This window comes from Orycteropus afer, unplaced genomic scaffold, assembly GCF_000298275.1.
Source record: "Orycteropus afer afer isolate SDZICR_OR568_19922 unplaced genomic scaffold, OryAfe1.0 scaffold00349, whole genome shotgun sequence".
Lineage (NCBI taxonomy): Eukaryota > Metazoa > Chordata > Mammalia > Tubulidentata > Orycteropodidae > Orycteropus > Orycteropus afer.
Genome location: NW_006921936.1, coordinates 3105840 through 3111839, shown reverse-complemented (window position 1 = coordinate 3111839; position 6000 = coordinate 3105840).

The following is a 6000-nucleotide window of genomic DNA, read 5'->3' as shown; positions in this document are numbered from 1 at the left end:
TTGTGATGTCACCCATATAATTTCTTCTTCGTGTTATTTGTATCCTCTCCCTCTTTTCCTTTGTTAAATTTGCCAGTATTTTGTCAATTTTATTGATCTTTTAAAAAAAAACACCTTCTGGTCAGGATCTTCTTGTTGGTTGTTTATTGTTGGCCTGTTGGTGGAGACAGAAGTGGTGGCTCTCAGTCATTAAGTGAAGCTGCAGGATATGTGGGTGTAGTTTTGTCATATGGAGACTGTTGCTGTCTTCCATGCAGTTAGACAAAAGTAACATTTGAATAACCATCCAAAAAGTAAAAGCAAATGGACAAAACACACACCGTGTAATCACACATGAACAGGAATCAAAAGAAAAGGGAAAAAGAGGAAAACAAAAACAAAACAAACAAATATATAAAAATGTATCTGGAGCGAGGGCAATAAGAGGAAAAAGGTAGAGAAGGAGACTAATGAAGGAAAAAATGGGAAAAATGCAAAAAGAAAAACAAGAGGGTTAACCATGAGAAAGAAAAAAAAAAAAAAATTGCAACCAGAACAGGGAAAAGAAAAAAGCTAAAAACTAGAACCTGGGAGGGGAAGAATAAAGAATAACAGTAAAAAGGACAAAATTAATAACAATAATAGTAGTTTTAAAACAGACAGAAATAAACTAAAAAACAAGAAAAAGGAAAAAAAAAAAAAAAACATCAGGGCAGGGCACCTAAGCTCAGACCAAGCACACAGACTGGGATGGAATTCCTGCTGGCCCAGAAGGTAGGTCGGAGTGAGGGATGGCTGGACCTCCATTCACCAAGAGGGTGTGGGGTATAAGAGTAACAAGGGGAATGCCACACCTTTCAGTAATCTGGGTCCGCAATGTCCTTGAAGTTCTGGCAAATGGGGCCTGTTCTTAAGTCCCTAGAATCTGGGGGAACGCTGTTGCTTTAAATATCCAAAACAGTCAAAGCACTTGGAAATGTTCAAAATGGCTGTGCCCTCCAGCAGGCAGAAGTCCACAGCTCAGCCAGCCTTCCCCTCTGCTGCTTCCCCTTTCATTCACTAGCCACCAGAGCAGTCCTCCATGCAGTGCCTGGCTAGCAGGGCAAAATTTTAGATTAATTCTTAGGTCTTACCACCACCTGGCAATATCCAAGCTGTCTGTGCCATCAGGATCACTGCCAGCCCACAGCTCCATATGTCTCCTTTTTTGATATTTTTATGCAAATTCTTCTGCTAGTTAGAGTTTAGTCCACTTCTACATCCCTCCCTTCAAGGCTCAGGGGTCCAGGATTATCTTCTATATCTGTGTTAATTGGTTCCCCTTTTCTTGAAGAGGGTCTGTGCAATCTTTCTGCTTATTCCACCATCTTCAGACTGTTCCTTTATGACAGCATGACTGAAGTACCTAACATGAAGTATGACCATTCTTGCTTCTCAGTAGCATTCCTACTGTACTTTTTCCAAGATGGAATTGTGCATTCTTCTGGTAGTCCATAGTATTTAATATTCTTTGCCAAAACAACAATTCAAGTGCATCAATCCTTTGCTGTTCCTTATCCATTGTCCAGTTCTCACATGTATATGTGATGATTGGAAATACCATGTCTTGAGTCAGGTGCCTTAGTCTTCAAAGTGACATCTTTGCTCTTTAACGCTTTAAAGAGCTCTTTTGCAGGACATTTGCCCTGTGCACTATATGGTTTGTTCTCCTGGCTCCTGCTTCCATGAGTGTTGATTGTGGCTCCAAATGAAATGAAATCTCTGACAACTTCAATCTTTTCTTCATTTATCATAATGTGGCTTATTGGTCCAATTGTCAGAATTTTTGTTTTCTTTGTGTTAATGTATAATCCAGGCCAAAGGCTGTAATCTTGGATCTTCTTTGGTAAATTCTTTATCTTCTTCATTTTCAGCAAGCAAGGTTGTATCATCTGCATTTCACAAGTTGTTAATTAGTTTTCCTCAAATTCTGATTCTGTGTTCTTCTTCAGACAGCCTAGATTCTCTATTTGCTCACCATAGAGACTGAATAATTGTGAAAAAAATACAAATCTGACACACACATATCTTCTGATTTTGATCCATGCAGTATCTCCTTGTTCTGTTCAAACAATTGCCTCTTGGTCTATGTACTTGTTCTGCATGAGCACAACTTAATGCTCTGGAATTCCCACTATTCACAATGTTATCCATAATTTCCTATGATCCAAAGAGTTGAATGCCTCTGCATAGTCAATAAAACACAGATAAATATCTTTCTGGTAGTCTTTTCTTTCAGCCAAAATCCATCAGACATCAGCGATGGTACTTAAAATTACCCATTTATTATAACCAAAAAGTATACAAACTGAGAGATACATTAGACGAGAATTGAGAGAGATCACAAAAGGAGATTGCCATTGTCTCCAAGGATATGCCACCTCTCCAAGACCACATGTTCTCACCAATCCCGGAAAACACTGAACTTCCATTTTCAAAGCCTTTTATTAGCTTTATTGCATAGTCATGATTGGGGCCTCATTCTGTAGTCATAATTGATTAAATCTTTGCATGTATGATTGAATTATTTTCCCCTCCCTTCCAAATTGTGTCTTCTGGATCACAACACATGAGATGTTTTCTGGGAAAAGCCAAAAAAGATGGAGAGTGATTCCAGGAGACTAGAGTTCCTAAAAGGAGTAGGTATGGATGATGCAGATAAAAGCATTGTGATATGCTGTTGAAAGCATATTTTTTACTCCCACATTAGTATGAGAGGAAACGTAAGTTACATATTTTTTAAAACCGCATAGGAAAAATACAAATTTTGGAGTTGATTATATTAAATAATAAGAGTGTTTGTGTTATGGTTCTGAATTTATATAATTTTTATTTTACACATTTCTTATAATAGGATTATAATAATTTTCTCATTAAAATAATTCATGTACCTACTTATAAAATATTTTCAGAAATCAATGAAGATAGTCAAAACTACCTTAATCTACATAACTTCATTTTGATTACTTCTGCATCTCTCTTCAATTTGCCATTCCTTTTCACTATTTCCACTCTTAAAGAATGATTCCTGAGCTGATGATAACTTTAAAACTCTGAGTGTAAGCATTTACAACAGCTTCATGCTGGACAGGATATTTTCATTCTTTTGAGTGATGGTAGGGATATGGTTAGTGTCAGGTAGTCAAGACTTTACCACAATGAATAAATATGGGCTCCAATAAGAGCACAGATATTTCTCTCAGACTCATCTTTGCACTCCAGGCTCCTTTCTATATTAGTGGCAAACCTGTTGAGGCCTCCAAAAATGGACTTGGTTTTGAATATTTACACTGAATTTGCTCACTTTTAATTCTTAGGTGTAAGGCCTGAAATAATTTGATTTGTGTTGAAACCTATGAAGTTGAGAATCAGGCCTTCCCTTATAATAAAAAGGAAAAAAATAAAATAAAACACTCATCTAATGGAGTTAATGATGCAGGAGATTTAGCATCAAATGTAATCAAGTGTTTCAAAACATTTTGTGGTATTTACGGTGTCTGAGTGTCAGAGGGCTGCAGTGGTAGGAATATAGTTGGGAAACTAGGGATCCAGAAGGTTATATTTTATACTAAAAAAAACAAAACAAAACAAAACAAAAAAACTTACCTTTAGAAATTGGTTTATTTTCAGAAACAGAATGATCCCATCTGCCATCCCTGACTGAGTTTATAGGAAAACTCAGTTTAGCAAAAGAGAGAAATAGGTAAAGCTAACATGTTTCTAAGAAACAGCTGTGAATTTTTAAATTCTTCATTAAAATCACAAGACACTAAATGAAATTGTATGCAAATAGATTTTCATTGCTAGGTTTGTTAACTTTCTCTTTCTTTAAGTCTTTTGGAGTACCCAGTCATCTTTCGTGCTACTCTATCCTGTATTGGAGACATAGATCATGATTAATTTATTAAAAACAAGTTTTGAGTGGCAACTCTGCTTAGCAGAGTTTTAAACTCTAGAGATATGAGAGAAAACATAACAAAGACTGTTCTGTGACACTTTATATTCTGCTGGATATAGATTGAAAATAACCAGTTGTTACTGAGTTGCTTCCAACTCATGGTGACCCCACATATGTGAGACTAGAATAGTGCTTGAACAACTGAGTTCTCGAAGTAGATCACCAGGCTTTACATTCTGGGTAGACTTGCATCTACAAAGTTTTGGTTAGCAGCTGAGTGTGTTAACAGTTTGCACCACTCAAGGACTTAAAAATGTACAAAGATTGGTGAATTTAGTAATAAGGGTTGTGAGAAGTAATGATCTAAAAGTTCTTATGTTTTAAGGAACGAGGGTATCAGATGGGACTAAAGAATGTAAAAGAAATATTGAAGGTTTAAGGAGATAGAAATATAACTACCTAACTAGAACTGGGTTATTTCAAGTTACTAGGAAGTAAAATAAATGAGCTAAGGAATTAGTACACAGTTCCTGGCCCGTAAAACAGACTTCCAAGATCCCATTTTTTAGACTGTATTCTACCCTTATAGAACAATTCCTTCCTGTTCAAATATATCTCATACCTAGGCCATTCTAGAATTTTGTTCTAGTATGAGAAACTATTTAACTTCTAATCATTCTTTAAACCTCAACTAAAAATCTAGGAAGGATTCATTTCACCAGCTTTCAAATTGCTCCTATCATAGTGCTAATCAAATTATATTGCATGTACTTCTTTCCCTTCGACTACCAGCTTTTTCATTCCTCACATGATTGTTGTTGTTGTTAGGTGCCATCAAGTCAGCTCTGACTTATACCCACCCCATGCATCCCTACACAAAACACTGCCCAATCCTGCACCATCCTCCCAATCCTCGCTATATTTGAGCCCATCCTTGCAACCACTGTGCCACTCCATCTTGTTGAGCGGCGTACCTTTTTTTTGCTGACCCTCTACTTTACCAAGCATGGTCTCCTTCTCCACGGAATGATCTCTTCTGACAACATGACCAAAGTAGGTGAGACAAAATTTGGCCATTCTTGCTTCCAAGGAGCATTCTGCATGCACTTCTTCAAGGATGGATTTGTTTGTTCTTCTGGCAGTCCATATTTTCAGTATTCTTCACCAACACCACAATTCAAAGATACCAATTCTTCTTCAGTCTCCCTTATTCATTGTCCAGTTTTTATATGCATATGAGGTGATTGAAAATACCATGGCTTTGGTTAGGCAAACCTTAGTCTTCAAAATGACATCTTTTCCTCTTAACTCTTCCAAGAGATCTTTTGCAACATAGTTGCCCAGTGCAAGACAGTGTCTAATTTCTTTACTGCTGCTTCCAGGCCTGTTGACTGTGGATCCAAGTAAAATGAAATCCTGACAACTTCAGTCTTTTCTCCATTTGCAGTGGAGAAAAGACTGGACCATTTATTGGTCCAGTTATGAGGATTTTCATGTTCTTTATGTTGAGGTGTGATCCCTACTGAAGACGATAGTCCTGGATTTTCACCAGTATGTGCTTTAAGTCATCCTCATTTTCAACAAGAAAGGTTGTGTCATTTGTCTATCACAGGTTGTTAATGAATCTTCTTCAAACCTTGATGCCACATTCTTCTTCATATAGTTTCTCAGATTATTTGCTTAGCACACAAATTGAATAAGGATGGTGAAAGGATACAACCCTGACACACATCCTTTTGATTTTGAACAATGTAGTATCCCCTTTTTCTGTTTGAATGACAGCCTGTTGGTCTATGTATATGTTCCACATGAGCAAAAATAAATGTTCTGGAATTCCCTTTCTTCAAAATGGAATCCATAATTTGTTATGGCATTCAAATGCCTCTGCATAGTCATTAAAACACAGGTAGAAGTCTTTCTGGTATTCTTTGCTTTCAGGCAAGAGCCATCTGATATCAGCAACAATATCCCTCATTCAATAATATCCTTTTCTGAATCCAGCTTGAATTGCGGGAAGTTCCTTGTCAATATGATAGTGCAACAGTATTCGAATTATCTTTAGCAAAATTTTACTTATGTGCGAT